Below are 12,598 nucleotides of genomic sequence, written 5' to 3'. Positions count from 1 at the left end.
TTCAGGAAAAAATCAACCGCATTCCCCAGGCACCATCGTCTCTATCCAATGGGTTCATAGGAAAAATCACGATGGTGACCAAAGGCAATATGCGCTTCCGCTCACCAATGCTAACCCATATAGCTACCATCGATTCCCAGCCTGACATTAACAGTCCCACAGGAGCATCAATAAGACTATTGGTGTGAAACTAGTTCTCAGTCACTAGTCCACAGCCACTTCCTTGTGGAAGAGAAATCACTTTATTCTTCAAACCAATCCATCTGTTTTTTTTTTTATCCTTTTCTTAATAAAACTTCCATTTCTCTCTATGAAATTCTTCTGACTAAGTTCCAAGCTAGACTTGAAAATAATCATCCACTAAGTATCATTAGCATTCATTTGCATCAAGGAATCAGTTTAACAACAAGAGAAACCAACAGTGGGCATCATATAAACAATCTGTGGTTTTACAACAAAACCCCATAATCAATTTCAGAATTAATAGACTAGTGGATTTTACCTTTTAAGACAATGTCACCCCAAATGAGGCAAGATTATCCAGATAGAGTACATGTTTTAAATCGGTCTCCAGGATATAATGCTACCCCTCCCAAAGTAAGATTTCAAGGTCCAGGAACTCTAGTGTGGAAATAAACTAGCATTTTTGTGGGTCCCGATTTACCACTCATGAACTACTAATAAAATTCTGTTTCCTGATCTCACAGCTTTATGCAATACTGAATGAGGGGACTTAGTGCAGTGGATAAATGTTTCTACCAGAAAACATAAAAGAAAAAACAATCATTTTTGCTGAATGACCACTTTGGACTCCTGAGATCTCTGCTCACAGCACACCTGAAGTCACTCTCTTACATTCCAAACGTACTTGTTCCTACTTCCGCTGTGGAGTAACAGTCCAGTTTCCTTCTTGATATCCAGGGTGAATCCATCTATCCCACACTGTAATGGGTTTTAGTGTTGATTCAGAGATGCCAGTAGTCCAAAGTAGGCAGACAGAAGCCTTAGTTTCCAGTTCAACAGAATCATTGTTTATGTCAGCAGAATTCAAATGTTGACTTTAATCCCATCATGTTAGTGAAAAGAAGTTTGAAGAAATCATTTGTCTCTTCATGTCACTGAAAAAAACATTGGGAAGATCATCAGAAGACTCTCCCGACACAGAATCTCTTGCCCCTTGATATTTGACTTTCCTGAACCCCCAAATGGCCAAGCAATAAAAGCAATCTACTAGTTAAGGTATTTTCTTATCAAAGGAGCCCAAACCAGGGTTCTCTTAGTTTTAACAGAACTATTTTAATTCAGTTTAGAATAAAAAAAAATCTAGGATAGCTTGAAGTTTTGTGTCATCCTCATCGAAAATATTTAATACTTGAATCATAGAACACGGAAAAATCAAGCCAGTACTAACCTGAAAGATTCATCACTATTGGCTAGCTTTCATGGTGCTGGAATGTAGGATACAATCTACCAGAGGAGAAATGTAGTCTCCAACCATACCCAGATGTGAGCTCTGGGAAGTACAATAACAATTTAATATGTAGATAAGGCATATCCACTCATGCAACAGCATCATGAACATTCTAGAAGTAACCAACCACTTTCTAATTGAATAACTGGATTTAAGTTGCATTCTACAAGATGAAACCCATACCTGACACCGTTATTGAACTGAGAACATATGGACAGACAGGTCATAGGGCTGAAGAAAGAATGTACTATTATTATTCTATTAAATTGATCAAATTGTAAACCAACTCCTAATTACTTATCATTATACCCACAGACTAAGGTATTCTCAATACTCATAAGAGAATCTTCTGTTCTCAATGGATAAATGATCACTAAAGGTCCCACAACTGGTCAAGGTGCAAAGAATAAGAGACTAAAGAATGTTCATCCCTAAGTGAAGCATGTAAACAACACCCCTCTTCCCAAGGCTCAAGGGTCATTTTGGAAGAGGGAACAGAAAGAGGGAGAGTAAGAACCATAGTGGTAGATGACTAATAAGAAAACAGTTTAGAACTAAACTACGAATTCTCAGCTGAGGAATATAAAATGGCTGAGAAGCGCCTAAAGAAATGCTCAACATCCTTAGTCTCAGGGAAATGCAAATCAAAACAACCCTGAGATTCTACTTCACACCAGTCAAAATGGCTAAAGTAAAAAACTCAGGTGACGATAGATGCTGGCGAGGATGTGGAGAAAGAGGAACTCTCCTCCATTGTTGTTGGGATTGCAAGCTGGTACAATCACTCTGGAAATCAGTCTGGAGGTTCCTCAGAAAATTGGACATAGTACTACCTGTGGACCCAGCTATACCACTCCTGGACCTATACCCAAATGATGCTCCAACATATAACAAGGACACATGCTCCATTGTGTTCATAGTAACCTTATTTATAATAGCCAGAAACTGGAAAGAACCCAGATGTCTTCAACAGAGGAATAGATACAGAAAATGTGGTACATCTACACAATGGAGTATTACTCAGCTATTAAAAGCAATGACTTCATGAAATTCATAGGCAAATGGATGGAACTAGAAAATATTATCCTTAGTGAGGTAACCCAATTACAAAAAACACACATGGTATGCAATCAGTGATCAGTGGATATTAGCCCAAAAGCGCAAATTACCCAAGATACAATCCATAGACTACATGAAGCTCAAAGAAGAAGGACGACTAAAGTGCAGATGCTTCAGTCCTTCTTAGAAGACAGAACAAAATATTCATAGAAGAAGATATGGAGACAAAGTTTGGAGCAGAGACTGAAGGAATGGCCATTCAAGACTGTGCCACCTGGGGATCCAGCCAATATACATACAGTCACCAAATCCAGACAATATTGCTAATGCCAAGAAGTGCATGCTGACAGGAGCCTGGTATAGCTGTCTCCTGAGAGGCACTGCCAGCATGTCAAATACAGAGGCGAATGCCAAAGCCAACCATTGAACTGAGGGGGGACCCCGTTGAAGGCAGTTAGAGAAAGAATCAAAGGAGCTTGAAGGGTTTGCAATCCATAAGAACAACAATGCCAACCAACCAGAGCTTCCAGGGACAAAGCCACTACCCAAAGACTATACATGAACTGACCCTGGACTCCAGCCTGATTTAGCAAGGATGGCATTGTTGAGAGACCAATGGAAGGAGAAGCACTTGGTCCTGCTAAGGTTGGACCCCCCCCCCCCCGTGTAAGAGAATGTCAGGACCAGGAGGCAAGAAGGGGTGGGGGTATGAGTGTGGGAACACCCTCATAGAAAAAGGGGGAGGGGGAGGGGATAGGAGGTTTATGGGTGGGAAACCAGTTAAGAGGATATAACTTGAAATGTAAATAAATAAAAAATCCAATAAAAAAAAGAAAACAGTTTCTTCTGAACATAATAGGGAATATGAACATGTGAATTTGCGGGATTTGTGGCAGCATGTACAATACCTGTGCAAGCCCCAGCCAACTGACGCCGCCCCAGCCTTGAGAGGGGCGTTGGGCACAAACTACAGAGCTAGTTGTCAGCTGTTAGCTACTGGAAAAGGAGGACTGAATGGGTTTTCTGAGTATAGCCCCCAATAAGTTGACCATACTCCAGTGGAAGACTGCACAACCAAGAAAGTTGGAGCAGCACAAAAAGACCTTGTGGACAACAGAACACACTAAATTGAGTAGGGAGAGAAAAGATGGATCTGGGAGGAGTTGGGGGGTGAGAGAAGGTGATTAAAGGTCATTGCATGAAAATCTTAAAGAACTAATAAAAAGAGAATTGAGAAATTTTATAATCTAACAAGTCGATAAATTACAATCTGAAAAACAGAACAAAAGTATATTCATATATATGATAAAATAAAATGGCTCATAACAAGTTAATAATGATCAGTCTATAAGGAAAGTATCAAAAATAATAATTTCAGGAACTAAAAATTTAATGTTCGGTGTAAGTCAAACAAAACTCTACTAAGTAGTCCTTGTACTCAGCGCTTGACTGTGGTGCACTGCAACGCCATACTCATCATGTCTGGATTTCAATAGAATCCTTGAATCTCCAGCTCATAATTCGCACTACATTTTGGATATATTTGATTGGTTTCATTGGATTTTTCTTATTCTCCTTTCTTTCTAAGATTGGTGAAACACTTAGATCACTCAGATCACTGAGGTGACATTTTGTTTAGCTTTTTTTATTTTTAAATATTGAAGTTTAGTAGCTTCTATTACTGCCATCAAGGGCCCCAGTCTGTTGTCCATTCTTTCCAAAAACTGACTATGTAAAGATATCCATAGATCTCAGTTTGCTTGCTTTCCTTCTCTTAAGAACCATTGTCAACTTATTAATGTATAAAATAACTATTGTTTTATGTTTTGTCTGTTTTTCCAGTTGCATAGTAAGGAAGATAAATTTCCACTCCTGTTCTGCTATATATAAAAGCAGAATTCCTGATGTTAAAAATTAGAGAGATTTGAATTTAAAAATAAAAGGTATTAAATTGAAAAAAAGAGAAGAAAAACAAAAAGAAACCCAAGTCTTTTTCATTAAGAATCTATACACATAATTGTAGCCATGACACATCTACAGAAAATTCCTGAGGTTTCTAGAGTCTGTAGCTGAACTGATTGGTATTTCATTCTCTTTATGAAGCTAATTTTCTGAATGAGGCCTACTTAGAAAGACTGGGAAAGGTGGCTGATTCCTAATTACAGGGTTATCAACAGAAAGTCACAATAAAAATGAACAGGAAAAAATGGCCCAAAAAAACCAAACTAGACAAGTCTGTTCAAACCAACCCCAAAGAGATGAGTGTGTTTTATGGTTTTATGTGAATCTAAAGTAGCCATTTTAATGATGACCAGTAAATATGCTCAGAAAAAATTATATACAAAACAACAACAACAAGGGAACTTCTGCATAAAGAATATAAAGAGTAACAACCAACACCACCAAAGGAGAATTCACCAAAGTTCCCAAACATGATAACTGAACTAAAAAACACTTATGGTAGGAGCTCTACATATTTGTCTAAGCAGAAAAAGAAAAGAAAGTACACATGAAGACAGCTCATTTGAAAATTTCCAGATGCTTTTAAGCAGAGAAAGTAAGTGGGGAAGGGGAAGGAAGAGGGAACAAAAGCAGGGGGAAAACTTAAAAAACTTACCAAAGATCATCAATAGGACCTGAACATACATGTTATGGAAGGATTAGAAGAAAGAATAGTACAATATGTATTTGAATTCTTATATGTGAGATCCAAGAGACAGACCAACAGACAGACAGATGGACAGATGGGCAAGCAAACAAAGAGAGAGAGAGAGAGAGAGAGAGAGAGAGAGAGAGAGAGAGAGAGAGGAGGTTTCTTCGAGAAGATCAAAGTCATAATGAAATCAAACATGCTTGTGCTAATTTTAAAATGAAAAGAACAAATAGTTAACCAAGAAAAATATATCTAAGCCTTCCCAAACCAAGAATGGAAATGAAAATTTAGAAGTGTAACTGACCCAAATAAGACTCCAAAGTACTTCATGCCAATGCATATAATATCCAACCTGTAACAAAACAATGGATTTGAAAGCACGGGAAAAACAGCACTCACAAAATACAAGGGAACACTCACACTGTAGCAGATTTCTTATCAGAAATGATGTAAAATAGGAACAGGTAAGATGATACATTCACAAAGGAAGAAGGGATGAGAAAAGCTGCCAATTTAGAATGCTACTGAAGATTTAAGCATAAAAGCCAAAACTATAAAACTCCTAGAAAAAGAATAAGGAAAAATCACAGCACCTGTCTACTCAATAATTTTTGGATGTGACTGAAATCACAACAACAAAAGCAGAACTAGAAAATGCTAATACCCCAGACTAAAAAAATAATCTGTAGGGTAAACAGCAGAGAAGACAGGAACAGGGTGGGTTGTGGGGAATATTGGACAACTGTACATTTTACCGGGGGCTCATAACCAAAACACATAGGAATTTATACATCTTAAAAGTTACTCAGTTAGGGTTGGAGAGATGGCCCATCAATTAAGAGCAGTGGCTGCTCTTCTAAAGGATCAGCGTTCAATCCCCAGCACCCACATGGCAACTTAACTGTCTGTAACTCCAGTTCCAAAGAATCTGACAGTCTTACACAGACATAAATGCAGGCAAAACACCAATACACATAGATTTTTTTAGTTAAAAAATTAATTAGTTAAGAAAAGAAAACAATCTCAGGTAGATATTTCTCTTAAGAAGACATACAAGTGGCCAATATGTTCAAGAAAATATAAAAAGAAACCAACATTGCAATAGATACTACTTCATTTCTCTTAGGATGCCTATTATTTAACCCTTGCACACCATTGGTAGGAGGTGAATTAGAACAGATATTATACAAAACAGATATTAAGAAGATGCCTCACTGGGCTGACCAGATGGCTCAGATGGAAAAGGCTAGGTTCAAACCCAAAATGTAAGAAGATGCCTCAGAAATTCAGCAGAACTATTGTATGTTTCTAGCAATGGCATTTTTAGATGTGAACTCAAAGTAATTTAAGTTGGGATCTCAAAGAAATGCAAATGCCCCATTTTTATAGAGTACATTGCTAACAATAGTTAAGAGACCAAAAGAACATAAATGTCTACTAGTAGGTGAATAAATTAGCATAGAAAGATGAAAAGTATGCAGACAAAATAATAATGTAGAATTTAGCTATTGTCTTAGTTAGGGTTTTACTGCTATAAGCAGACACCATGACCAAGGCAACTCTTATGGGGCTGGCCTACAGGTTCAGAGGTTCAGTCCAGTATCATCAAGGTGGGAGCGTGGCAGCATCCAGGCAGGCATGGTGCAGGAAAAACTGAGAGTTCTACATCTTCACTGAAGTCCACTAGGAGAAGACTGGCTCCCAGACAGCTAGGAAGAGGGTCTTAAAGTTCACGCCCCTTCAGTGACACAGCTATTTCAACAAGGCCACACCTCCTAATGGCATCATGGCCTAGGCCAAGCATGTACAAACCATCACAGCTGTAAAGGAAGAAATCCTGCCTTATGCTACAATTGAATAAAGCTTAATGGACTTGTGAGAGAAATATATCAAGTACTGAGGGACAAATGCTGCATGGTGTCTTTTATCAAATACAAAAGTAGGCAAGCCCACTAGAATTGGAATTAGAATAACTGTCATGGGCTGGGAAAACGGAAGGATAGGCGTGGCTATGGAGTTTTGCTCACACAGATGACTCTTATCTAGAGAGTTACCACACACATTGGGCTTATAATTACCAATACTATAATGTGAACTATATTGTTGAACTATATTTGTGTTTTTAATCATAATAATTTTTAAAATCAGACAATAAAGTTTCTCTGCTTCATCATTAAAACATTTTTGACAACTTTAGTACTCTGTACGGCGAAAGTTATTCTTCAAATTTCCTTGCTAATAAAGTTGACTCAATGAACACTCATTGGTAAATGCTTCTTTCTTCTTAACATAGAATTGTGTCAATTTTCATCCTCCAATATCATTAATCTGTATCATGCTTTATGTTTTATGTTTTTCCCTTTCTCTTGGTATTGTTCTTAATTTTTTATAATTACTGTGCAAACTGCCTTAACCATCCCCTCCTATGTTTCTCTGACATGTTTCCAATGAGCTCATTGATTTAACTCTCAGGCAGCCATTCCCATGAACAATTCATCTGAACATCTTTGTAGCTGTGTTCTTCTTCATGAGATGTTTCAAAGAATCACTTTGGAAGTCAACCTCTTTCAATGAGTTAGTCATTTGCACATTATCTCTTTTCTCACTTTATGAACTGGGACCTATTATTCTTGCATGTTTTCTTAAATTTAGGGACAAAGTGAAGGCATACCATAATAAGATGGTGTTGAGAAACATTGCCTCTGTCAAAAAAATAATGAAAAATTGAAATGTGACTCTTGAAAACTGCTGTAGGATGTAGGGTTAGTTTGTTCATGGCAGCCTTATCTGTAATAGCCAGAAGCTGGAAACAAACCCAGATTTCCATCGACCTACGAATGGATACAGAAAATGTGGTTCATTTGCACAATGGAATACTATTCAGCTATTAAAAACAATAACTTCATGAAATTCGCAGACAAGTGGATGGATATAATCCTGAGTGCGGTAACCCAGTCCCAAAAGGACATGCATGGAATGTACTCACTGATAAGTGGATATAAGCCAAAAAGTACAGAACACCCATGATACAACTCATAAACCTTATGAAGCATAACAAGAAGGAAGGACCAAGTGTGGATACTTCAATCCCACTTAGAAGGTGGAACAAAATATTCCTGTGAGTCAGAGGGAGGGAGGGATCTGGGAAGGGAGAAGAGGGGGAGCAGGATCAGGTATGGGGGAAGACCGGAGAGAAGACCAGAGAGACAGGAGAATGAATGAAAATATGCTGGGGACGGTGTTGGTGGAGGAACCTCTAGAAAGTCCCAAGACCTGGGACATGAGAGTCTTCCAAGACTCAATGGGCATGACCTTAGCCAAAATGTGGGGACATTAAACCTCAAGAGACCACCCCCAATAGATACACATGGCCCTCAGTTGAAGCGTGGGGCTATCCACCCATCTTCAATTTTTTGACCCAGAATTATTTGTGTCTAAAAACGTTCAGGGACAAAAATGGAGCAGAAACTGAAGAAAAGGTTATCCAGTGACCAGCCCAACTTAGGGTCCATCCCATGCACAGGCACCAAACCCTGACACTATTAATGATGCCATGTTGTGCTTGCAGATAGGAGCCTAACATGGCTGTCCTTTGGGCGACTCTACCAGCAGCTGACTGAGACAGATGAAGATACTTACAGCCGACCATTGGACTGTGGTCACAGACCCCTATAGAAGAGTTAGGGGAAGGATTGAAGGAGCTGAAGGAGATTGCAACCCCATAGGTAAAACAACACTATTAACTAACTGGGAACCCTCAGAACTCCCATAGACTAAGCCAACAACCAAAGAACATACATGGGCTAGACTAGGTTCCCTCACCCCACTCCCAGCACAAATATAGAAGAGGACTGCTTTGTCTGGCCTCAGTGCTCCTGTAAAACTTGATGCCCCAGAGAAGGGGGATGCTGGCAGGGGTGAGGTGGGAGTGGGTAGGTGAGGGGAGCACCTTCTCAGAAGCAACAGGGAGGAGGAATGGGATGAAGAACTCAGGCAGGAGGGACCAGGAAGGGGTGGCAACATTTGGGCTGTAAATGAATAAATAATTTAGGAGGGAGGGGAGGGAAGGAGAGAGAGAGAGAGAGAGAGAGAGAGAGAGAGAGAGAGAGAGAGAGAGAGAGAGAGAGAGAGAGAATGACTTAGGAATTTCTAGATATTGAAACATAAGACATTCCAAAGGCAGTGAAACTCTCTCAAGACCAAGCTTTCTGGCTTCATTTGCTCAGTTCCATTAAAACAAAAAGCAGGGTCATATTTTTTCACCTATTTTCATAAGGAATGAGTTAGCATAGATTCCACTGAAATCACAGAGTAAGAAACAATTGAAACAGATGAACGTTTTCAAAGGGGATGTCAGTGATGAGCACAAGAGCACCAAGCTGTCCAGCCATCAAAGTCCCTCAAGGAACCTGGAAACCTGGAAGCTATCCAGGAAGCACTTGAGGGAACAAAGACAAAAACAAACAAACAAAACACACACACACACACACACACACACACACACACACACACACACACACACACACACACCAGCATTGTCTTAAACACCAAATATCTTCACCCAAGAATCCTAGAAAATTCTGGCTAGACTTTCACTGAAAATGGGTAGAGATTCCAGAGAGGAATGTCAGAGATTTCATTGTGGCATTCCAGTGACATCTATAATTCTAGGACAATGAGGAGGAGTGGAGTCAGTGCTACTGTACCCAATAATTCCAAATGGGGAAAAAAATCTCCCAGCCACATAGTCTGGAAGTTAACATTTCCTTTTAAGTTTGTCCCTTTAAGATATTTACTCTTTAGGAATTTTAAACATGAATATAATGTGTTTTGATCAAATTCATCCGGAGCTCCCTCTGCTCCAACTCTCCCCATCTACACACATCACTTCCCTCTTCCAACCTCAGATACTCTTTTTAAACCCACCTAGTACATCCAATGCTGCCAGTATCCACATAGGGCTGCTCTGGGGCTCGAGCAGTCTATCAGGAATGGCATACCTGAAGCAAACTGATATTCTAACTCCCTAGCAGCTATCAAGTGCCAGTAGATCTTCGGCTAACGGTGGGCTTTGTAAGCCACTCTCCTATCATTTTAGCTGGATTGATCTTATGCAGATCTTATGCATGTAGTGAAAGAAGTTTTGAGTTGATGTGTGCAATGGACCCCATCATGTCTAGAATACATTGTTTTGCAGTTCTCCATGACTTCTAGCTCTTATTATCTAAAAGTTAACATTCTGAAAAGCAACAGAGATAAAAAGTAAAAAGGTAAATCAATTTTTTTCAAAACATTACAATTCAATTTATTAAGTTTCAAACTAAAAAGGCCCAAATTTCAGACCAAAAAGGACAAAGTTACCAGGCCTGGACCTAATTTATCTTTGATCTTAAGCATCCTTTAAAAGTAGAAGTGATATTGTAGTTACCCTGAGAGCTCCCTAATAAAATAGAATAAGTTCATGGTACTTTGTCCTACCTAGATAGCTCAAATAACAAGCTAATTTCAGATACTAAGGCCAGTCCTATCACTAAATGAAAATAGAGAAAAATCACACCATAGCTTACCCTAAGGTCTTTATACATGCAAGATGGATTAAAATGCTGTTCAATATACATATGGAATTATAAAACATAAAATGGCTCCTGAAACACCCTAGCACTGACCATTCAGTTGCTTTTATTCCAGTGTCTGGCTTCCACATCATCTATGGCATCCTGTGTGAAGTCTCCTCTAACCCTGACTCCCGTCTTGAAGATCATCCAGGGAGATTTATCGTCAAAAGCATAAATCACGGAGCAGATATATTCATAACATCACTCCCCAAAAAACCCAAAGTAGCATTTGGCAAAACCCCAAAGACTAACAGCTGAGAAAATATTTTTCACATCTGTCATTTTCTAGTAATGGATAATATTTATGTTACTAATGGCTCAAGATTACCAATGGCATTTAAAAGATTTTGAGAGCAATGAGGAAACATTCTAAATTTATTTTGATTTATAGCTCCTTGTAATTGTTTTTCCTTATTTCTAAATGAAGAATGAGAGTAAGTAAAGAAAGGAACGCAGAATACTTTAACGGTATTAACATAAACTTAATGTTTTTAAAACATAAATAATTTCATTTTGAACTACCTTTTGCTACCACAGCATACACACAAAAGAACAAAACTATCTATCTAAATTAAACCAATTAGATAGAATATCATCATCATAAATCCAGAAGATGTTTTCTTTATGCAAAATGCAAAACAGGGCATGGAATATGTCTTCTTGTCTAGATTCATTAAAGAGATACAAAACTTGTAGAAGTTTAAGATGAGTGCTGTACAATATGGCTCATTAGCCACAGTTGACTATGGAGCACTTGAAATGTGATGAGTTCATCTAAGGAAGCAACTTTTAAAATTTTATAATTTTAATTAATACAAATTGAATTGAAGGAGCTGGTGCGATGACAGATAGGTAAACGTTCACACTGCCAAGCTTGATGGCCTGAGTTTGATCCTCAAGCCTACCTTAAAAAGGGAGAGAATGAACTCCCACAAATTATTCTTTAACCAACACATGCATCCTCTGACATATGTGTGGCCTGCACACACACATGCACGCACGCACACATGCACGCACATATGCACACATGTACATGCACACATTAGCAAAATAAACAAACGTAATTTTTTAAGTTTTAGTAAATAAAGTAAAAGTTAAATTTAATTTTAAAACTGGCATTTAACCAGAAACTTTTCCAAAGTAGAAATGAAACATGTTCAGTCTTTGAGTCTACTCTTCGAACAATTATTTTTGTGACATTGTAATTAATATTTAGTGAGAACTTGGCATTCCTTGTATAATGTGCGATAAGCATAAAATGCATGCTAGTATTTGAAAACTGTACAAAAAAATAAATTTTAAGTTACCTCATGAATACGTTTATGCTATTTGTATGTGAAAATGATAGCCTATCTTGGAATGAATTACTAAATTTCACTTTTGAGGACTGAAGAGGTATCTGAGCCTACATGCAAGTCTGATGACCAGAATTTGATCTACAGACTCCTTATCAAAACAAACAAACAGACAAACAAACAAACAAAACAGATACAGTGGTGCACATCTCCAATCCCAGATCTTCTATGGCAAGATGGGAGACAGCAACAAGAGACTCTCTCAGAAGCTTATAGCTTCATCAGTCTTATAGGTTATGCAGTAGAGCAGAAGCAAGAAAGGCTAACATGTACACCTGCACCATGAAAATTGCATGTCTGCAGACATATGCCCCAAACCAACTAAATAAACATGAAAGTAACTTTTATTCAATGTAATCGTTGTCTTGAAGGCTTACTGCTGATTAAGTTCTTTCTAGTTCTTTCTGAACTTTGGCTGGCTGGTTCAACTCAGCTGTTCTAGTTC

Source organism: Rattus rattus, chromosome 3, assembly GCF_011064425.1.
Source record: "Rattus rattus isolate New Zealand chromosome 3, Rrattus_CSIRO_v1, whole genome shotgun sequence".
NCBI classification, from domain to species: domain Eukaryota; kingdom Metazoa; phylum Chordata; class Mammalia; order Rodentia; family Muridae; genus Rattus; species Rattus rattus.
The sequence above is the reverse complement of the archived record's forward strand: the minus strand, read 5'-3'. Positions refer to the sequence as shown.